Source organism: Doryrhamphus excisus, unplaced genomic scaffold (assembly GCF_030265055.1).
Source record: "Doryrhamphus excisus isolate RoL2022-K1 unplaced genomic scaffold, RoL_Dexc_1.0 HiC_scaffold_27, whole genome shotgun sequence".
Classification (NCBI taxonomy): domain Eukaryota; kingdom Metazoa; phylum Chordata; class Actinopteri; order Syngnathiformes; family Syngnathidae; genus Doryrhamphus; species Doryrhamphus excisus.
In genome coordinates this window covers 224,213-247,636 of record NW_026652245.1, presented here as the reverse complement: position 1 = coordinate 247,636, position 23,424 = coordinate 224,213, and the positions used below count along the sequence as shown (strand labels likewise).

Below are 23,424 nucleotides of genomic sequence, written 5' to 3'. Positions count from 1 at the left end.
CGGCTATTGTAAACAATTCATTTGTAAAACTCTGCTCGTATTTCTTATCAAATACACCCCTCAGTTTAGAGATTCTTACGAGATCCCCTTTTTTGAAATTCATTTTTAATTGTTTTTGATACCTGAGGGGGATGGCTCCGTACAGATTTTGAAAAACCTGCAGAGTATTTTCTGAATTAACTTGATTGGGTTTCATTTTTATACTGCTATGGTATGCGTCATTGTAGCTATTGACTAAATCCTGTACGACATCGATGTATCGCTGCGTGTTGTTAGCCGTGAGGAATTTAGCCATCCTGGTCTTTAGACTTCTGTTGAAGCGTTCGACAACCGACGCTTTCAGATCACTGGCTGTGGCAAAATGATCGATGTTGTGCTTTTTTAACAGAGCGGCTAACTGTTTATTGAAAAATTCTTTGCCTCGATCCGTTTGCAGCTTCTTGGGTATTTGGCTTTCTAAAAAGATGGATCGAAAAGCTTCCGCGACTTCTGCCGCGGTCTTGTCTCTCAGCACACGCACGTAGGCTTTTTTTGAAAACACGTCTATGACGTTTAATAAATATTTATAACCGTCGTTGTGATCGGCGAACGCCTGCATATCGCAAAGATCTGCTTGAAATTGGTTTAAAGGTCTTGGTACAAAAACTTTATTCCTGGGGAAGTGAACTCTAGCCGGTTTATGCAGAGTATAAGCGTCTTGCTTGGATAAAAAATCTTTAACTTTGGCGATTTTGACTTTGCGACCCGTTTCATCCTGCAGGGCTTGATGTAATCGGTTTACACCGCTAAACCCAGCGGGGTGTGCGGGATCATAAAACATTTTACGCATGCGACGGTCACTCATAATGGAAATGATGTATTTCTGATTTAACAACCTAATTTACCAATGATGTGACACACACACACACACACACCCCGCCCACACCCACAAGGAGCTGGCATGCGGTCGCACGTTAACTTGGTTTAAATGCAAATGAATCAATACACAACCAACAGGATACAACTTGTATATTTTATTAAATTCACACAAAACATACATTTTCTACGTTCTAATGAGCGTTAAACCTTGAATCAAAATTGAACGTTTTACATTCGTATCAAGAAAAGATTGTAATGATTTCAACTCTGAAAGAATGTTTAAAGGCAGGTTGTTTTGCATACGGTATCTTACAGCATCCACAAACAAGGTGTAAATTGTAAATAAACGACCGACGTTAAAATCATTCTGCCAGTGTACAAGTATATCTTGAATTGTGTCAGACAGACTTGTTTCAGACATGTAAACCAGTTGTAAGACCAACGCGTCCCATGGTAGCTCCGACAGATCGAGAGATCTGACTTTTTGCATGTTTTTTTCCAGTTTTTCAACGACGGCATCCCCGTCCGAGGTGGGTCTTAATGCTCTGTCCAAAACGTCCATCCACCGCTGCGATATGTACCGGCTTTCGAGCCGGTTGTAAAGCGTTGTAAAGTAACCACCCATAATTTAGTCCTGATAAAATCTGTAGACCTCTTCAAGGATGTGGCGATGCTCGTCACATTCATCGGTCTCGACGTCTGTAATATCTACCTCAAACTGAAGCAGGGCTAGGTAGAATTCGGCAAGGTTTCTCACAGTAGCGGGGTCGGCTTGGCTGTCGCCCAGACGGATCATGTGGTGAATAGCCGGTAGAAATCTCGGTGTACAGACCCTCTTCATCAAAGGATAAAAGTGATCTCTGATCCAAAAATGGCGGTCCACATAAAGACACATGTGCTCGGTCTGGCTGGGGTGGTTCACTAGGCATCCGTAACACTCGTCTTTCACATATCCCCGCATTACACGTTTGAAAATGTGGCGGGTTGCCCTTTTAACGAGGTACATAGTGTAGGGGGATGGAAAGTTGAAAAAAGGACGTGCTCCGGGACCATCCTCATCCGCCTCGGTCTTTACAATGTTTAGATCATCATCATCTTCAATCTCTCCGACCTCTCTCTCCGGTGAGTTGGGTGGGGCGATGACGCTCGCCTCTTCTTCCTCCCCCTCAATCGGCTCTAGTAGGACTTTGTTAATACCTCCTCTCGGCCGGTTATTCGGCAATGTCGGCGGTCTGGGTGAATCGGGCATTGGCCGTGGCAAAGTTGAACCCTCTGTCGCTGTCCAGGGGTATACCGGTGGTAGAGGCATTGGCGGGGAATCGGGCCTCCGGGCGGCTGTCTCAATCGCCGATGCCCCTGAGATCTTTAGCTCAGATTCAACCATGACCTCCCAAAAAAGCGATCGGCAGGAAAAAGCTGTCTGTGTCCAGGCGTGTGTCTTTGGTTGTGAGTGACCATTTTTATACCCCATCTTCACAAGAGGTTACGTGTTGGGGGGTGTGTGATGTGAAACGACAACCCCCTAAAGCGTTTTCACGACCTGGACCAAATTCTGCCATAGGCGGGCTTGATAATATAGCTTGGTGAGCTCCTCCTTCAAGGGGGTAATTATCTCGATCCAGGCTCTCAAGGGTAATTTCAAAATGTTAAAAAAAACTCCACAATCTGAGTTGTATGATTCTAACATGAACTCTGCATCGTCCGCATCATCATCCATCTCTGGCTTTTTGGTTTTCTTGGATACCTTTACTCTGAAGAACCAGCGTCCGCTCGCAGATTTCCGAGACATCCATACAGCGCTGAAAGCCGTTTGTTGCTGCATGATCAATGGAATGATACAATCGAACACACCCCAGTCATTGGAATTCAGTGTTGCCACGTCGGGGAATGTTGTTATTTGAACATCATCGGTTTGAAAAAAGGACAACTCTCCCAGACCATAGTGGAACTTGTAACCCCAAAAACCACTTTGGCCATAATCCTCCAGACTCCATCTCGCCTCCAGAGGGTAATTCGGAAGCTTCTGCACCCGTTGCAGAAACATGAGGGTTTTACGTGAAGCATTTTTGTCGTCATCTTCATCGTGATGGTAAATAGAGACCGATGTTTCACTGATCATACTGTCGTGGGTGGTAGAATGCTTTCATGAAGACGGACGAGTTTTGAGTACAATGAGGCCGTCTCATCCGGAGCTAAGTTTTGTGGCTTATTGTACTCCGGGCCCCCACAACCCCCCGATACGCCATGATGAGGCGGCGGTAGTTTTTTAAAATCCGGACATGCCCGTACATGTCTAAGTCGGCCCCCCGCACTGCCACCATAGGTCAGACTGTAATATGGAGTGATTGGATAATTACCTCCATTTTTTAACAATGCATGTTTTTAAACAAATTAAACCCCCGGGTCGCGCGGTCGCGGGATGCCTTAGGCCGCACACTCACACACATCCGGAGATGCTGTCGACCGTTTGCTAAAGTCCGAGGGGGGTCAAACGTCTATGTTTTTTAACAAATTAAACCCCCACGGTCCCACATTCACGGGTCGCCTTAGGCCGCACACACGCACACACATCCCTGAAGAAGCGGAAGGCCATTTGTTAAGGCGCTCACGCCTGAAGCTGCAGTCGGCCCTTTGTTAAAATACTTTGTTAAAATCTGAGGTTAGACTCTGAGGATCTCCAAAAGCGGTTCTATCAGAGTTTATACCCACACGCCTGACGGACGGACGGAAATGCCGGTGGATCTACGAGGTAAGGCGTTCATTATTTAATTCGTTCACATGTTTTTTAAAATTGATTCACATACAGAAAACACATAAGAGAAAACCGGCCCGATGGATCGACATAGAAGGGCTGTGTGAGGACTGACGGGAGGGGTAGGGGGGTGGTTTACAATTAATTATAAATAATATATGTTATTGTATTAATTACACCAATATTTAATCCAAATTAGTCGATAAATCGATCTCGGGTATTTTGCAGGCCGCTGCGCTGTGATGGCGCCATGTTCGGCACGTGGTGACGTCGTCACGGTCGCCACGTGGCTATGGCGCCGCGTCCAGCACTTTGGCGCACGGTGATGACGCCGCATCCGGCACACGGTGATGACGCCACTTCCGGCACACGGCGATGACGCCACATCCGGCACACGGCGATGACGCCACATCCGGCACACGGCGATGACACCACATCCGGCACACGGCGATGACGCCACTTCCGGCACACGGTGATGACGCCACATCCGGCACACGGTGATGACGCTACATCCGGCACACGGTGATGACGCTACATCCGGCACACGGTGATGACGCCACATCCGGCACACGGTGATGACGCTACATCCGGCACACGGTGATGACGCCACTTCCGGCACACGGTGATGACGCCACATCCGGCACACGGTGATGACGCCACTTCCGGCACACGGTGATGACGCAACTTAAGGCACACAGTGATGACGCCACTTCCGGCACACGGTGATGACACAACTTAAGACACATGGTGATGACAGGTCATCAATCAGGGTCAATAATCATCAGGGTCATTAATCATCAGGGTCAATAATCATCAGGGTCATTAACCATCAGGGTCATTAATCATCGTTAGGGTCATTAACCATCAGGGTCATTAATCATCATTAGGGTCATTAACCATCATTAGGGTCATTAGGGTCATTAATCATCAGGGTCATTAGCCATCGACTACAAGTGTATCATAACCTTTTTTTGTCACTCCTTGTGGAAGGCAATAAGGAAGGAGGGGGAAATCCTAGAGCCAAGCGGAATTCCAAGGTTCATCATGGCCAATGGGCAAGAGAAAAGGGCACTTGGAAAAGCCACCCTGCTCCTCACCCTGCAGGACTTCCACGGCACTCTGGTAGTACATGTGATGCCTGACAACCATTTGTGTATGCCGCTGCTCCTAGGTCTTGACTTCATGGCCCTGACTGAGATCACTCTGAAACCTCATCTCCGCAAGTATGCTATGTCAGGTGGGAAAGAGTTTAGGTTTCTCAACAAAACCCGAGATAAACTACACTGGAATCATACTCAATCTTCTGTGAATTTTTACATGGCTGTTGACGAGGAGCCCAAAGGCCACCCATCCAACATTCCATTCTTTGAGGCTCAGCCCGAAGTTGTGAGGCCGCTGCTGCAGAAGTGGCCAAACGTTTGGACTGAGACCACTGGTGCCACCCGGATCATTACCCATAAAATCAGGACGACCGATGAGGTGCCGGTGAGGCGGAGCGCTTACAGGGTGTCCTGCCAAAAACAGCAGATAATCGAAGAGCGATTGAGCCATCAACATCGCCGTGGGCATCGCCTGTAGTGCTGACTCCCCGGAAGGATGGGGCACCCCGGTTCTGCTTGGATTACAGGGGCCTCAATGCTAAAACACTGCATGATGCGTACCCCATGCCCCTGGTCCATGAGATATTGGAGTCCCTGCTCGGCGCCACCTATTTCAGCTCCCTGGACTTGCAGAGTGGATACTGGCAAGTGGCCATGGATGTGGAGTGCAAGCCGAAGACTGCCATGACCACCCACCTAGGCCTGTTCCAGTTCAAGGTTATGCCTTTTGGACTGCAGAATGCTGGGGCTACCTTCCAGCGGTTGATGGAGACCGTCTTGGGTGAGCTGAGAGGGAGGACCTGTTTCATGTACATTGACGACATCATTGTATTCTCGAAGACAGAGGAACATCTCCTCGACCTTGACGCTGTGTTCGAAAATTACATCAAGCCAACTTAACGCTCAACGTGAAAAAGTGCCACTTACTCCAACGCCAGCTCACCTTTTTGGGACATCTGGTTTCCGGGAAAGGGGTGGAGGTGGATCCAGCTAAGATCTCTGCTATTACTGCCTACCCGCCGCCAACCAACCTGAAAAGTCTCCAGAGGTTTCTGGGGTTGGTGGGCTGGTACCATAAATTCATCCCCAGGCTCGCTGACTTAGCAGCGCCCTTAAACCATCTAAAAAAGAAGGATGTGTCTTGGGAATGGAGCCCAAGTTGCCAAGAGGCCTTCAACCACCTCAAAGCCTTGCTGCAGTCACCGCCATTTCACCCGATGGGGGGTTCCTAAATACATGGTGTCCGACCGTGACCCCCAGTTCACTAGTCAGTTGATGTCCCGGTTGTGTGAAGCTTGGGGAGTGTCCCATAAGCTGACCACAGCCTACCACACCCAAACAAACATGACTGAAAGAGTCAATCGGACCTTAAAAACAATGATTGCCTCCTTTGTGGGGAACCATCATCAAGACTGGGATGGATGGTTGCCTGAGTTCCGTCTCGCTCTCAACACCGCAGTCCACGAGACAACAGGCACCACTCCCGCCATGTTGGCCCTTGGTAGGAACTTGATGGGACCGCTGGAACGACTGGTACACAAAGCTCCATCACCACACACATCCGCATACCACACAATACACACACACACACAGTTGCACAATGAAGTGGAGAGACATGTTGGTGCGGCCAAAGCTCGACAAGCCAGATATTGTAATGCAGGTCGCAGAGATGTACACTTCGCTGTCGGGGATCTGGTCTGCGTTAGGGCACACCCACTATCCAAAGCTTCGGCAAAATTCTATGCCAAACTTGCTCCCAGATGGGTAGGCCCTGCTCGGGTAGAGAAGAAATTAGGTCCTGTAAACTATAAATGTGGTAGACATGAAGTCCTATTACGGCCCCGGTAAGCCGCTGGCTGGGGGGGGGTGTAATGGGCACAGAAGTCCATCAGCTGAGGTAGTGGGGTCCATAAGTGCTTCGCTACGATATACTCAGCTGTAAGAAAAACTACTGCCATGATCTGTGTACGGGGAAACAGGTACAGGACCATATATACGTGCATCATCATTGTTACCATGCATCCTCCTCATCTGCAAGAGCGACTGCAGTGAGCAGACACGCCTGTAGGTGGTTGGAGAAAGAGAAAAATTGTGACGTCACACACCCGAGGGGATGCTGAGAGCCGGCGTTTTAGCCACTGTGATGGAAAAATTTATATTTCACAGGTATAACATAGGTTACACATTGTGTGAATTACTTTAAGGCCTTTTGTAGAGCTTCAACATTTGCATCCGAGCACATCCTGCTGTCCCTTCAAAGATGGTGGAACAGCAGGAGGCTATCTGTAACCTGGGGTTAGGGACAGTGTCGGAGGAGGTCATTCTTTGATCAAAGCTTTACCTTCATGGGATAAGGGGACATCAGGATGTCCCACCAAATGGCTGACCCTAGGAGGTTGTCTCGCATGGGTGTGACAAACCGTGCCAGAAGATTGGGTGTGTAGACTAACCCCCATACATGAGGGTGGCATCGGGGGAGTGACAAGAAAGTCTCTTTTCTCTTGTAATGTAATTCATTTGCATGCTATGGAGTATAAAAGTTCCCGCCAAGAGACCACTCTTGGCCAGACACCTACAGACCACCATGCATACTGTGTGTTGTCTGACCCCTTTGTTTTGCAAAGGTAATAAAAACTGCCAGAGCTATGTATTTATTTCAGGCATTCTCTATCCTACTTAGGATGATAGAAATTTTTTCCACAACACCACGAGGGCCAACTTTGTCAAGCGACAGCTGACGGGATTTCCTTTTCCCTCCTGGCTTGAGCAATTGGACTTTGGGCAAGGTTCCAGACCCAGGGATTGGATGGAGAAGTGGATGCGCGTCCGTGAGTGGAACCGCGGCTTTCACCTCTGTTTTGTGGACAAGCACTGACTCTTCGGGAACTTTGGGACACTTGCGGGGTGGGGGGTACACTTTCGGGATTAATTTGGGTGTTTCATGGTTGTCTTTGTTGGCGGGTGGGACGTTGAGTTAGTTAGTTGGTTAGTTAGTTAGGTTGGTTGGGAGGGGATGACATGCGGGGTTGGTTTTGGTGTAATTAAACTGCCGTGGTGTGGCAACCCAACATTTTCGACAGTTTCCTTTTTTTTTCTTATAGCTGATATCCACTCCCCCCGCGACCTTCCTTTTTGCGTTGTAGCCTCGTTACCTCCATAGGAGGCCGCGATCGTTACAAAGTTGAGTAGCAAAGCAAAAAGGCGTGTATGGTACTCGCAGACAAGTCCTACTGATACAAAGTGGTTTGGAGGTCAGGGGTCTAATGACCTGGAAGCTGTTGATAATAGTTCATATAAAAAATACATATAAAATCCTAGCAGAGTTGAGTAGCAAAGTAAAAAGGCATGTATGGTACTAGGAAACCATTCCTACTGATACAAAGTGGTTTGGAGGTCAAAGATCACATGACCTGGAAGCTATTGATAATGATTTGTGTAAAAAAATAATCACGAATCCTAGTAAAGTTAAGTACCAAATCAAAAAGGTGTGTATGGTACTAACAGACAATTCCTTCTGATACAAAGTGGTTTGTAGGTCAAAGGCCATATGACCTGGAAGGTATTGATAATGACTTGTGTAACAAATTCATATTAAATCTGATTAAACATTATTTGAAAAACAAAAAGGTGTGCATAGTACTACGAGGCCAGTTTTCACATGAAATGGATTTATTGTAAGTCATTCAAAATATTAGCCCAATAATTCAATCAATACATTTGTCAATGATTTTTTTATGCAGCATAGCACGTGCATAACAGCCAAATTTCACAGATGGAGTTAATATACTGCTTTTTAATACTCCAGCAATACTTTGTGCAGAAGGTATTAACACAGTAACCCAAAGTTCAGCAGCTGGACAGGGCAGCACAGGACATGAGATGGGGACAATGAAAACAATCCGACAAATGGTGTCCCTTTAGCAGTTCCAGTTGTTTTGAGGATACAGGCTGTCAACCAGTCTGGTGGCCCTGGAGCAAATAGACCAGTGTCTTTTCCCTGAAGGCAGCGAGAACACCACTCAAATAATTAATCTATTATAGCTCACCAACAGTGACAAGGTATGCATTGTAATATTAATATAAGGTGATTAACATAAAGTGATTTGAAGTGCCAAGGTCGCATGGCCTGCATGCTATAATACAAAATCTTTCAATTTTTAATGTTAAAATGTCATATGAAGCCCAATAAAATATAAAACTTCTAAAAATGGGCTTCAGAATCAGAAAAGGTTTATTGCCATGTATGATCAAACACATACGAGGAATTTGTTTTGGTATAGTAGGTGCAGACACATCTATTTAAAAAAGAATGAAAAATACAAAATATGAGAAATACTAAATATACAGAATAACAGTATAGATATATGTACACAGTCTGTTTTTTGTTTGTTATTCCGGAAGTGCAGTCTGATTGTCCAAACTGAGCGTTAATGTAACGTATACAATGAAAGTGTCAAAGTGGCAGGATGAGGCAGAGGTGGGGTGTGAAGAGTGTCAGGTGGGGTTCCGGGCTTTGTTGATGAGACTGACAGCAGACGGGAAGAAACTGTTCTTGTGGCGTGAGGTTTTGGTCCTGATGGACCGCAGCCTCCTGCCAGAGGCGAGCGTCTCGAAGAGTCTGTGTCCGGGGTGAGAGGGATCGGCCACAATCCTTTCTGCACACCTCAGGGTCCTGGAGGCGTACAGATCTGGAGGGACGGGAAATTGCAGCCAATCACCTTCTCTGCACACCAAATTATTATTTGACACGGTTGTGGATCAATTTCTGGTGTGATTTAATTTTTTTTTTAGCAAACTCTCTTCAATGGAATAGAAATGAATGGAAATTTATTGACGGTCCCTAGTCCGAACAAGCGGCATAGAGGGCGGGACTTCCGTGTGAGCTCCCCGCAGCAGGAGAGAGCAGCCCGGCCGGCACAGTGAGGGGAACGACCGCCGTTTCTATGGAGGAGAATATCCAACGTGAAACTAACTTCACCACGGTGTCACAGATTTCGGTTTTCCTGAGCGAAAGCCTTCATCTGGTGCTTTAGATCGATGGATGAAAACTATCCTCTGCTATGACTGCCATGTCACCCTGCTTATTTATGACAGTTTTGAACTGGGGACCTTTCACAGGTTAGGGGCACATGGTTACCACAACACTATGGAAATCATATGAAGTGCTGAGCTTTGAACAGGATTGGTGAAATAATGCCAGTCTGAGTGGCCACAAGTGAGAATTATTCCTTGTGCGCATTTCCTTGTGGTCTTTTCCCTTAATGTATATATAGAAATAAACATAAAAATGAAATCTATAGGAACATTAATAAAAACTAAAATAAGCATGTGTAAAACTATAAAAACATTTGGTTAAGATCCAAAATAAAAGGTACAGGGTATAAAATAATCATTAAATAAAAGTCAAGTTCAAAAGTTAAAAAAAGAGTATACTAGGAGCAAGAGTTAAAAGCCAAATTAAATAGGCGGGTTTTGAGCCTATTTGTAAAAATCTCAACGTTCTCTACGGCCCTCAGGTCCTCCAGCAGGCTGTTCCACAAACGGGGCCATAAAACTGGAAAGATGCCTCATCGTGTGTGTCCATGTTTTAACTCTGGAAATACATAACAGGCCGATGTCGGAGGACCTGAGGGTCCGCGAGGGTTCGTAACTTATAAGTAATTCAGAAAGATAAGAAGGCCCACAACCCCTGAGACATTTAAAAACCATTACGAGAACCTTCAAATCGAACCTGAAACATACAGGGAGCCAATGCAGTGATTTTAGAAGCAGTGTAATATGCGCCTGCCTTCTGGTCCTCGTCAGCACACATGCATCAAAAGTTGTTCTGTAAAAGTTGTAGACTTGTGATGTTTCTTTTAGGAAGACCAGAAAGCAGGGCATTGCATTAGTCAATACGACTGGAAATAAAAGCATGCATCAGCATCTCTCTCTAGCTTCTGGATTGTTGCTTTTTTCTTGTCTTGCCAAATAGGACCTCTCTCTCGAACCCATTTTACTCTTGGCAAAACAGTGACAATCCAGATCCTAACCTCAAACTACTGCTATTTTTGTTTTGTTTTGAGAGTTATTACTTTTATTGTTTTATGAGTTCTTATCTTGACACATTCTTGCAGGATTAACAGAAACATCTGCAGGCAGGGTTGCTGTTGGCGCATCCAGGCACCTCCAGGACCTGGGGGTCACTGGGGGTCTGAGATCAGGGTCACAGGAACATTCCCTCTTCAGCACAGTCAAACACTTTCTATTGTCTAAGCAAATGGATATGAGGGTGATAACTGACATTATATTCATTCTATCTACATTTTATTCTAACAAAAGGAAAACGTGCATGACAGCCTTTTCAATTGATTTGAGTCTAAAATTCAAGCTTTGCTCACAGACAAATTTGAAGCAGCTGGAATGAGCAATCTGCACCTCCGAATCTGAGTTTATGGTTCTTGCCCAGAAAAGCATAGCTCACAGCCGTAACGGTATCGTGGTTCGTACTCTGTGTTGTGGCCGCAGCAACCCTGGTCGAATCAGGGTCATGGCAGGTGTGTGTTGCTTTTGGAATTGTATTGTCTGTCCACTTGTGTGGTGATATACAAATACACTAGTTTTGACCACACCTGTATCACATCAGTAAACATCATTAGTAGTGATGAGGTGCCAGGGCTTCGAAGTGTGTGTCGAAAAATCGAGTGGGCACTTCTACAAAGCGTGTACCAAGGCTTGATTCATTTGAGGGAGGGGCCAGAATTGTACCACATGACCTTCACCCATCCATGGTAAGGTTAATAGTACTACATTATAATAGTAACATATTACAGTATAAACAACACAACCATGAAGCTAGCCATATCACATGATACGTGGCATTTATGGACAAGAAAACATTCAGTATTTTATATATACTGTATATTTTATCTTACACTTTGTAGATTAATCATTCGGTTATACATTTTTTTGTGGTACATAATTTCCAAGAGCCAAAACAGATCAGCATTCAATGCATCACACATGAAGATACATCCGCCTGTAATTCGATCCACGGCCAGCAGGTGGTTTCGTGTGCACATGAAGATTCAAGAAATGAATCCATTCTCTAACCAGTTGACTGAAATGGTTCCAAGCCTCGTGGGGCTTCATTGCTGATGCTAATGATTCATTAGCATGCTGTAAGATTTTAGTTTTTAAAATGGCCTCTTACTAGCCCAGGATAGCCATAGCCTCTGAAGCGCACCCCAGACCAGACAGTCCAACAGTATTTTCCCCAGCACACACACAACAGGCCTTCCACCCAGCAATTCACCAGCCCCTTTTACCCGTGAAGGGCCAACCATAATTCCCCAATGAGAGGGTGAGGCAATTTATCTAAAAGGTACCATATTTACAATTTCAACACTTTTCTTTTATGTTCCAAAAGCCTTTCAATATTAGCACACTTAAGTTCCACTTTCTGGATACATTTTAAGCACTAGACTACATTTAACTACATTTACCCAGAAACTATACAGTTAACCCCCCCCCCCACCCCTCCTCCAGGTGATACTTGGGAGAGTCCAATCAAGGTGATCAGCCTCTAGCCTGCACTCCCATGGGCGCACCTCCATGCTTGTGCCCCGATCAATCACCTTCTCGTAAGAAAGGAGAAACTGATGAGAAATTAGGAACCAAACCAATGACTTCTAAATGAAAACTAACTAAGGTGGCAATGAAACAACTTAAATGGCAAACAAATATAATTAAAGTACTAACCAGGATGTATGTGTAAATAACAAAAGCCAGCTATATACACAAATAAGTAAACATGGCCGTGTGTAGGTGGGGCATACACCTGATCAAAGAGGGATGATTGGCAGCTCCCTCACACATGCAATCAATCAAAGTATAAGGTACGATGTCGGAGATCAAGAACGCTTTTGTTGGCAAGAAACAGCCATAACATACCACTTGGAGAATACAGGTATCAAACCCACTATCTCCTGCATGTAAAGCAAGAGCTCTGTCCTTTGAGTTCATTCCCGCCGGTGCACAAGAAGGCTGCCACAGTTTCTGCAACACCAAAACACTAATTAAGACTCATTTGGAGTCAGCCCCAATCTGCCCCCACTTCGGACACATCGTCGTGTTTCATTGTTTGGCAACTGCTTTGTGACTTCACCAGTCCCCTTAAAAGCCCCTTCCTTCAGGTTTCCATAGTGTAGTGGTTATCACGTTTGCCTCACACACAAAAGGTCCCCAGTTCAAAACTGGGTGGAAACATGGCCTTTCAAGACCTCCTTTTACAAAAAAATCAAGATGACAAATAAGAACAAGGATATGTGCTTGATGTCTGAAGGTGTGTACACGAGCATCCATCCCCAGTTTGGACACACAATCCATATTTCCCGGATGACTGATGGGCTAGGAATACATAACAGGTCGGTGTTCGAGGACCTGATGGACCGCGAGGGTTCATCACGTAAAAGAAATTCAGAAAAATAAGAAGGCCCACAACCCCTAAGGCATTTAAAAACCATTAAGAGAACCTTCAAATGGATCCTGAAACATACAGGCAAAGATATCTTTCAGATGTATCAATAAAAATGCTGAATCGCCCAATATGGGGCTCGAACCCACAACCATGAGATTAAGAGTCTCATGCTCTACGGCTGAGCTAATCAGGCCTTTTGCTATTCTAGATATAATTTTTTGTTCTGTTTTTATTGATGCGGCCATCCTGATGTTTGATCAATTCCACAGCTGACCTAGTTTCTCAGGGAACAGAAGGAGCGAGACCTGTAGGGTCAGGATGGCCAAGTGGTCGAAGGCGCTGCATTCAGGTTGCAGTCTCTAATGAGGTGTGTGTTCAAATCCCACTTCTGACAGTGCGGGGCCGCAAGTCTTTCCAGTTCCAGTTAAAAGCCTGGCTCCTCATGTAGTTTCCATAAAGTACCAAGGTATTGTCCTGTTGCCCTTGTATTTTGAGGGCAAAAGGAGGCGTTTGCAAGAGGACCTCAGACCTGGTCACCTGAACAGGGACTTGAATCCGGGACACTCAGATCAAAAGTTTCATGTTCGGGACCAAATGGTCCTTCGAGCCGAATATCTTCCCAGTGACCTGCAAGATCCAGAGGGAGGCAGGGATGTTCTGTGCCTCCATTGTCGAGGCGGCAGTGGCCCTAAGGTGGTCAGGGCCTGTCGTGGCGGTAATCCTAGAACCTGTTGGTGGATACCGTTGGTGAGGGATGCCGTCAAGCTGAAGGAGTTCTATTGGGCCTTTGTGGCTCATGGGACTTCAGCTGACAGGAACCGACAGACCAGGCGATCCGCGGCTTTGGCATTCGCTGAGGCAAAAACTCTGACATGGGAGGAGTTTGGAGAAGCCATGGAGAAGGACTTCCGGACGGCTTCGAAGAGATTCTGGACCACCATCCGGCGTCTCAGGAAAGGAAAGCAGTACACAGTGAAGACGCTGTCAAACGCTTGGCTGTACTCATTTGCCTCAAAACAACAAGACCTTCGATAGCTCATTTGGAAGAGCGGAGGACTGTAGTGGTTCAAGCTGGCATCCTTAGGTCGCTGGTTCAAGTCCGGCTCGAAGGACAAGCTGTTTCTTATGTTATGTCTGCCAGGAAAGAATGGCAATACCTTCTTGTCTGAAGGACCTCCACTTCCCTGTCAATGGAGTTGGACTTGAGTCTTTGTCACGCAGTCTGAAATTGGCAAACGGAGTAATTCTGATTGAGTGATCATTTGAGTGTCTATTTGAATACGTTTCATCTCAACTCCTGTTGGGAAAGGACAGCCATTTCCGTGAGAGCACAAGACCCCTGGATTGTACCCGAAAATACTTTGCGCTCAACAGAGAGTAAAGTTGTTGTCCTGGTTTGCAAAGCCTCCATTGTAACGCCAGAAGGTGCCAGTCACATTCAAAACAAAGGGTTCCATGGTGTAATGGTTAGCACTCTGGACTCTGAATCCAGTGGTCCAAGTTCAAGTCTTGGTGGAACCTACTTGCCCTGCAGCAATTGAGTGTTTGGACTGAGTCTTCCTGTAAGAGTATGATGACTTATTGACTTACTCTACAAATCAGTGGTAACTGTGGATCAGGATGAGGTCCCCAAACGACGCCAATGTCTGTGACAGCTGATGTCAAGGATCAGCTGATCAGAAGATACTTGGTTTGTGTGCGGGGCCACAAGTCTTTCCAGTTCCAGTTAAAAGCCAGTCTCCTCATGTAGTTTCCGTAGAGTACCAAGGGATTATCCTGTTGCCCTCGTAGTTTGAGGGCAAAAAGGAGGCGTTTGCAAGTGGACTTATGACCTGGTCACCTGAACAGGGACTTGAATCCAGTTTCATGTTCAGGTGACTGGCTCAACCTTTGTCTTGTCTGACCATGAACAAGATATTTGCCTTGTCCATGTGGGCTGTTTAAGACCTCAGTCCATCTTGGAGGTGGAAATTTCGGGACCAGGGCTTCTTCATCTCAACAAGGACAAGTCTAGAGAACACGGCCAGGATTAGGTTTGGGGTATTTGTCTGACGCTGATGGATAGATCCTGGACTCAATTCTGATCCCAACATCTCTTCGACAAAAAATGTATTACGGAAAAGGATTCCTATGAGAATGCAGGTATCAATTCTGCTACTTCTCACATGCTAAGCGAGCGCTCTACCATTTGAGCTAATTCCCCTGCTGTTGCAGCGTTGGCAGAGAAGGTCCAGTCTCAGAACTATTTTGGTTCCTTTGCTGGACTACGTCAAAGCGACACAGTCTCTGCCTTTCAGAGTGCTCCCTTAAAGCAGTCCCTGGTGGTCTAGTGGCTAGGATTTGCAGCTCTCACCGCCGCGGCATTGGTTCGATTCCCGGTCAAAGAATTGAGATTTGGATAGGTTTTGACTGGAGATAGAGTCGCCAGATGGTCAACCTCCCACCTGTAGGCAGACTCGTCACCCACATTACTGAGGCCACATCGGCGATGACGACAGGACTTGGCACAGACATAGCTTCACCCTTCCCCCACTTTTGGCACCAACTGAAAAAGCAAGAACCAAAAACTCTGACTTGGAGGTGCTGATTGCTGCTTCCAGTTGCTTCCTATTCGTCTGTGAGCAACACTTGAATTTTAGAGTCAGGTTCATTGAAAAGGTTTGCAAGCTAGCCAGGACCAGCGGCATCCACCTGCAGGAGGATTTGGTGGTCCTTCTCCAACTGGACAACATCTGCCACAGTCCAGGGCGGTGGCAACTTCTGATTGGCCGGCCTATGCCGCATCTGCACAATCTGAAATATGTCAAAACAACTAGGCAGGAAGAGAAGGGGGCTTTTTGCAGCTGCGCCGTTCTAAGACGCGCTTAAAATGGTAGACCAACAGGGAGTATGATAATTAATCTCAAGTCTATAATTTATTGATGTGTTTTATTCGTATTTCTGTCGTCAGTCGCTTCAGGATGACAGCAGTTCGCAGATAGCGCTTAAAGATGACCCTAACCGTTCGACCGAGGACCAACCCAAATTCTCCACTCAAAACCTGTCCAAATGTCAGTTTCCTGACCGGGAATCGAACGTTATGGCTGCACTCTGAGAGACTGTGTCACTTTGACGTACTCCAGCAAAGGAACCAAAATAGTTGTTAGACTGGACCTTCTCTGCCAACGCTGCTCCAGCAGGGGAATTAGCTCAAATGGTAAAGCGCTCGCTTAGCATGTGAAAGGTAGTGGGATCAATGCATTCTACATAATTTCTTTTGTTTTTTGTGATGAAATTTTCCCAAGTAGCGCTTGCTTAGCATGTGAGAAGTAGGGGGATCAATGCCCACAGTCTCCAAGGAGTTATTTGCCCTTTGTAGAAGAGAAGTTGGGATTGGATCTACATCCGACAAATACCTTAAACCAGAACAAAATTCTCAGCGATGACTGAACATCTTGCTCCTTCTGTTCCCTGAGAAACTAGGACAGCTGAGGAATTGATCAAACATCAGGAAGGCAACATCAATAACAACAAAACAAAAAATGATGTTCAGGGCATAAAAAGGCCCGATTAGCTCAGTCGGTAGAGAATGACACTCTTAATCTCAGTGTCGTTTGTTCGAGCCCCACATTGGGCGATTCAGCGCTTTTATTGATACATCTTGAAGGTGATTATTCATTATATTGTTTTAATTTATTATACTCATCTCACAGTTTGTCTTGATACACCCACATGCCCGCATGGCTGCACTCTGAAAGGCAGAGACTGTGTCGCTTTGATGTACTCCAGCAAAGGAACCACAATAGTTATGAGACTGGACCTTCCCTGCCAACAGCAGCGGAATTAGCTCAAATGGTAGAGCGCTCGCTTAGCATGTGAGAGGTTGCGGGATCAATGCCCGCATTCTCCATAGTCTCTTCTGTTTTTTGTGATTAAATGTTCCAAGTACCGAACACTAATCTGGGCCCCAATCCCGATATCTAGGCCAAATACAGCCATAGGTATCACCCTAAACCCAGTCCTAACTGCATTCTCCAGTCTAGCACCTTGTCTTGTCTTGTTTTGGGATCAATGCCCGCAGTCTCCTAGGAGTTCTTTGCCTTTTGTAGAATAGATGTTGGGATTGGATCTACCCCTTAGCATTCGACAAATACCCCAAACCCGGGGAATTGCCTCAAATGGTAAAGTGCTTGCTTAGCATGCGAGAAGTAGCAGAATCCATACCCGCATTCTCCAAGGAATCCTTTGTATTTTGTAAAAGAGATGTCGGGATCGGAAATGAGTCCACGATCGATCCCTCAGCATCAGACAAATACCCCAAACCTAATCCTGGCCATGTTCTGTAGACTAGTCTCTTGTCATGGCATAATGAAGAATCCCAGTCCGTGATTTATTGTTCTAAAGTAGCGCTTCAAGGTGACCCCAACCATTCCACCGAGGCCGAAGACAAATCCTATCTCCAGGAAAAACCAATCCAGCCGCAGCAGTGAGAGCACTGAATCCTAGCCACTAGACCACCAGGGACTGCTTTTGGTCTGCACTCAGACCACAGGAGGAAGATAAAAGAGATTGGTTTCACATTTAAAACTTCTCCTCACTGCCTGAACAAGGACTTGAACCCTGGACCCTCAGATTAAAAGGCTGATGCTCTACCAGCTTAGCTATCCAGGCCCTTGATAAACGAGGACAACTCAATGAAGACAAAATCTTCTGGCATACTGTACTTGTCCTTGCAGAGATGAAGAAGCCCCGGTCCCGAAATGTCCACCTCCAAGATGGACGGAGGTCTTAAACTGCCCACATGGACAAGCCAAATATCTTTTGGACAAAAAGAGTTCATGGTCAGACAAGACAAAGGTTGAGCCTGTCACCTCAACATGAAACGTTTGATCTGAGTGTCCGGGATTCAAGTCCCTGTTCAGGTACCAGGTCTGAGGTCCACTTGCAAACGCCTCCGTTTTGCCCTCAAAATACAAGGGCAACAGGACAATCCCTTGGTACTTTATGGAAACTACATGAGTAGCCTGGCTTTTAACTGGAACTGGAAAGACTTGTGGCCCTGCACACAAACCAAGTATCTTCTGATCAGCTGATCCTTGACATCAGCTGTCACAGACATTGGCGTCGTTTGGGGACCTCATCCTGATCCATGGTTACCACTGATTTGTAGAGTAAATCAATAAGTCATCATATTCTTACTGTTAAGGAAGACACAGTCCAAACACTCGATTGCTGCAGGGCAAGTCGGTTCCACCAAGACTTTATACCATGGAACCCTTTGTTTTGGATGACTGGCACCTTCTGGCATAACAATGGAGGCATTGCAAACCAGGACACCAACTTTACTCTTTGATGAGCGCAAAGTATTTTGGGGTACAATCCAAGGGTCTTGTGCTCTCCAACAGGAGTTGAGATGAAACGTATTCAAATAGACAAACTGCATTGGCCACTCATTCAGAATTTCTCGGTTTGCCAATTTCAGACTGTGTGACAAAGACTCAAGTCCAACTCCATTGACAGGGAAGGTGAGGTCCTTCAGAAAAGACGGTATTGCCATTCTTTCCAGACACAACATAAGCAAAAGGCTTGTCTTTCGAGACGGACTTGAACTAGCGACCTAAGGATGCCAGCTAGAACCACTACAGTCTTCCGCTCTTCCAACTGACCTATGGAAGGTCTTGTTGTTTTGGGGTGAGTGAGTACAGCCGGGCGTTCGACGATGTCTCATTGAGGTTCTCTAATGCGCTGTGGCTGGGAATGCCACTATGGACAGGATTTGGATTAGATAATCAAGTATTGTGGTGGAGAGTCTGAGGTGGAAAGTCTCAGGTGGAGACTTTCTGATCGAATTCAGAGGTCATCAGTTGGTCCCGAAAACTGTCTGGGCACTTTTTTCACGATGAAAGGTATGAAAACAGCCCTGCTGCATTGGCCAGGAATCAGATCCGGGATCGCGGATCGATCGTGGATTCATTTCCGGTCCCAACATCTCTTCTACAAAAGGCAAAGAACTCCCAGGAGACTGCGGACATTGATCCCACAACAAGACAAGACAAGGTGCTAGACAGGACAATGCTAGACAGGACTGGGTTTAGGGTGATACCTATAGCTGTATTTGGCCTCGATATCGGGATTGGGGCCCGGATTAGTGTTCGGTACTTGGGAACATTTAATCACAAAAAAGAAAAGTGCTTTTTGAGAATGCGGGCATTGATCCCGCTACCTCTCACATGCTAAGCAAGCGCGCTACCCTGCTGATGCATTGTTGGCAGAGAAGGTCCAGTCTCATTCCTATTTTGGTTCCTTTGCTGGAGTACGTCAACGCGACACAGTCTCTGCCTTTCTGACTGCAGCCACGATGCAGTCCCTGGTGCTCTAGTGGCGGATTTGGGTTGGTCCTTGGTCGAACAGTTCGGGTAATCTTGAAGCGCTATCTGTGAACTGCTGTCATCCTGAGGCGACTGAATAAAACATCAATAAATGATGGACTTGAGTTTCTGGTAAGTACTACACAACAAGATAAGGTGCTGGACTGGAGAAGGCAGTTAGGACTGGGTTTAGGGTTAGGCCTAAGGCTGTATTTGGCATAGAAATTGGTATTGGGGCTCAGATTATTGTTTGGTACATGGGAACAATAAATCACGGACTGGGTTTCTTCACTATTACATGACAAGAGACTGGTCTAGAGAACACGGCCAGGATTAGGTTTGGGGTATTTGTCTGATGCTGATGGATAGATCCTGAAATCAATTTTGTCATCTCTTCTACAAAAAACAGATTTTGGAAAAGGATTCCTTGGCGAATGCGGGTATCAATTCTGTAGGGTTACGATTCGGGTAGAGCAAACCCGTCTCACTAGAACAAGACCTCTCTCAATCTTTTTCTCCAAGTGCTCAGCTGTGTTGTACAATCTGACAGTCCTTTGATGCCAAGTCATTCCAGTCGTGGATAATGGACCTGACCAGGAAAATGCCAGCTGTGGGATTTCAACCAGTGATACAACTAATTTAACTAATTGATGTCCCTGCGAGAACAGCCACCTACATTCAGTGGACACTCAGCAGAGGAGGGGAAAAGATAGTTGGTCAAATTACAAGCCTAGCAAAGAGGGGCTTGTTTGTTCAATTCCTGCAGTCCTCTTCTGGTATTTCCATGACTCTGGTTTTCATACTTTTCATCCGAGGTCATGTTGAAGTACAAAGAATGTTTTCCGGAGAAACGCAAGACCCCAGGATAGGTCTGCTTTGTACACTTCTCAGCAGCGGTCATGTTGAAAAGCACCCCTGGTTTACGCCACTTCAAGATGCAAGAAGCTGTCAGAAGTGGGATTTGAACCCACGCCTCATTAGAGACTGCAACCTGAATGCAGCGCCTTCGACCGCTCGGCCATCCTGACCCTCCATGTCTTGCTCCTTCTGTCCCCTGAGAAACTAGGTCAGTTGTGGACTTGATCAAACATCAGGATGGCCACATCAATAAAAACAGAGCAAAAAATCATATATAGAGCAGAAAAAGGCCCGGTTAGCTCAGTCGGTAAAGCATGAGACTCTTAATCTCATGGTAGTTGGTTGGAGCCCCACATTGGGCGATTCAGCACTTTTATTGATACATCTGAAAGATATCTTTCATGTTGAAAATTGTTCAACATGCAGAAAACATTTCATTCCAAATACACAAAAACAAGTCTTTTGACCAAAGGCCTGGGGGCTCACTTCGTAGGGCATCAGACTTTTAATCTGAGGGTCAAGAGTTCAAGTCCCTTCAGAGATCAAGCACATATCCTTGTTCCCATTTGTCACCTTGATTTTTTGTAAAAGAAGGACTTGGAAGGCCATGTTTCCACCCAGTTTCGAACTGGGGACCTTTTGCGTGTGAGGCAAACGTGACAACCACTATACTATGGAAACCCAAAGGAAGGGGCTCTTAAGGGGACTGGCGAAGTCACAAAGCAGTTGCCAAACAATGAAACATGACGATGTGTCCAAAGTGGGGGCAGATTGACAATTGTCCAAATTGACAAAGATTTCTCCTTTGTAGGGAAAATTGTTCCAGAAATAATGGGCTTTTCTTCAACAAAACAAGACATCACAATCACGGCTTGAAAGAAACACCTTAGCCACCCTCGGGCTCACCTTGATATCTCTGTGGACTCAACTTGTGCCCTTGGAGTCAATGGTTTGGCTTGTAACCTCCTCTAACCTTGTCTGGGTGCATATAAGTACTAGCATAGAAGTGTTTCAAATGTACTTCTTCCCTGAGATCATATTTCTCCTCTCTTGTAGAGAAGTATTGGATGACATTTTTAGCTAATTGCTTATTTTTAGCCTTATGCATTGAGTTTCTGGTAAGTACTACACAACAAGATAAGGTGCTTGACTGGAGAAGGCAGTTAGGACTGGGTCTAGGGTTAGACCTAAGGCTTTTTTGGCATAGAAATCGGGACTTGGGATCAGATTAGTGTTTGGTACTTGGGAACAATAAATCACGGACTGGGTTTATTCACGATTGCATTACAAGAGACTCGTCTAGAGAACACGGCCAGGTGGACTCAACGTGTGCCCTTGAGGTCACTGGTTTGTCTTGTAACCTCATCTCTGGCCTTTTAAAGAATGAAGCCAGCCAATAAGCCTTTTCAAACTGTTTGCCAAGTCGCAACATGAACAGGGATTGTGCTGAATCCCAGGCTTGAATCAGGGACCTTCAGAACGTCAGTCTAACACTCTCCCAAGTGAGTATTTCAGCTTTTAAGGTGGCGTTCTGCTTTTTCAGTCATTTGCTAAAAGTGGGGGCAGTGGGAAGCTGTGTCTGTGCCACGTATGTTGCTGTGTACCTGGTCCAGTGTGTTCTCAACTTGGGTTGGAATGTCCCCATGCTGGTAACGGGTGGGGAATACAGTCCGTTGATGAGGATACAGAAAAGGTACAGAAAATGGATGGTTTTCATTGGTTGACGTCCCCAGATATATAGTATAGTGGACAGTGTCACCCCCTGTCACGTGGAAAACTGGTGCACAATTCCCAGACATGGAGTTCCTGTTTTGTATGTCACAATGTGACATATAACCTTCAGTAGGGTTACGATTCGGGTAGAGCAAACCCGAAGACCTCTCTCAATCTTTTTCTCCAAGTGCTCAGCTGTGTTGTACAATCTGACAGTCCTTTGCTGCCAAGTCATTCCAGTCGTGGATAATGGACCTGACCAGGAAAATGCCAGCTGTGGGATTTCAACCAGTGATACAACTAATTTAACTAATTGATGTCCCTGTGAGAACAGCCACCTACATTCAGTGGACACTCAGCAGAGGAGGGGAAAAGATAGTTGGTCAAATTACAAGACTAGCAAAGAGGGGCTTGTTTGTTCAATTCCCGCAGTCCTCTTCTGGTATTTCCATGAATCTGGTTTTCATACTTTTCATCCGAGGTCATGTTGAAGTACAAAGAGTGTTTTCCGGAGAAACGCAAGACCCCAGGATGCAATAGGTCTGCTTTGTACACTTTTCAGCAGCGGTCATGTTGAAAAGCACCCCTGGTTTACTGGGTGACGCCACTTCAAGATGCAAGAAGCTGTCAGAAGTGGGATTCGAACCCACGCCTCATTAGAGACTGCAACCTGAATGCAGCGCCTTCGACCGCTCGGCCATCCTGACCCTCCAGGTTTTGCTCCTTCTCTCCCCTGAGAAACTAGGTCAGTTGTGGAATTGATCAAACATCAGGATGGCCACATCAATAAAAACAGAACAAAAAATGATATCTAGAGCAGAAAAAGGCCCGGTTAGCTCAGTCAGTAGAGCATGAGACTCTTAATCTCATGGTAGTTGGTTGGAGCCCCACATTGGGTGATTCAGCACTTTTACATCTGAAAGATATCTTTCATGTTGAAAATTGTTCAACATGCAGAAAACATTTCATTCCAAATACACAAAAACAAGTCCTTTGACCAAAGGCATGGGGGCTCACTTCGAAGGGCATCAGACTTTAAATCTGAGTGTCAAGAGTTCAAGTCCCTTCAGAGATCAAGCACATGTCCTTGTTCCTATTTGTCACCTTAACTTTTTTTTGTAAAAGAAGGACTTGAATGGCCATGTTTCCACCCAGTTTCGAACTGGGGACCTTATGCGTGTTAGGCAAACGTGATAACCGCTACACTATGGAAACCTGATGGAAGGGGCTTTTAAGGGGACTGAGCTCAATTTTATTCCACACATTAAAAATGTTACAAAAACAGGATTTTATTTTTCATTTAAAGAATACAGCCAGAGTCCGCCCGTTCCTCTCTCG

At 45.8% G+C, this 23,424-nt stretch overlaps 7 non-coding genes across 7 annotated transcripts; 3 read left to right on the top strand and 4 right to left on the bottom strand.

The window, feature by feature from the left end:
- The first annotated feature begins 12,884 nt into the window (after positions 1-12,884).
- Positions 12,885-12,957, top strand: trnav-cac (transfer RNA valine (anticodon CAC)). The gene has a single exon. It is a non-coding gene; the product is annotated as a tRNA-Val (tRNA).
- A 1,236-nt stretch (positions 12,958-14,193) lies between these two features.
- On the top strand, positions 14,194-14,280 carry trnay-gua (transfer RNA tyrosine (anticodon GUA)). The gene is given in 2 exon segments: positions 14,194-14,230; positions 14,245-14,280. It is a non-coding gene; the product is annotated as a tRNA-Tyr (tRNA).
- A 337-nt stretch (positions 14,281-14,617) lies between these two features.
- On the top strand, positions 14,618-14,689 carry trnaq-cug (transfer RNA glutamine (anticodon CUG)). The gene has a single exon. It is a non-coding gene; the product is annotated as a tRNA-Gln (tRNA).
- A 5,772-nt stretch (positions 14,690-20,461) lies between these two features.
- Positions 20,462-20,543, bottom strand: trnal-cag (transfer RNA leucine (anticodon CAG)). Its single transcript has one exon. It is a non-coding gene; the product is annotated as a tRNA-Leu (tRNA).
- A 438-nt stretch (positions 20,544-20,981) lies between these two features.
- Positions 20,982-21,054, bottom strand: trnav-cac (transfer RNA valine (anticodon CAC)). Its single transcript has one exon. It is a non-coding gene; the product is annotated as a tRNA-Val (tRNA).
- A 1,657-nt stretch (positions 21,055-22,711) lies between these two features.
- trnal-cag (transfer RNA leucine (anticodon CAG)) lies at positions 22,712-22,793 on the bottom strand. Its single transcript has one exon. It is a non-coding gene; the product is annotated as a tRNA-Leu (tRNA).
- Positions 22,794-23,228: 435 nt separating this feature from the next.
- Positions 23,229-23,301, bottom strand: trnav-aac (transfer RNA valine (anticodon AAC)). The gene has a single exon. It is a non-coding gene; the product is annotated as a tRNA-Val (tRNA).
- Between the last annotated feature and the right edge of the window lie 123 nt (positions 23,302-23,424).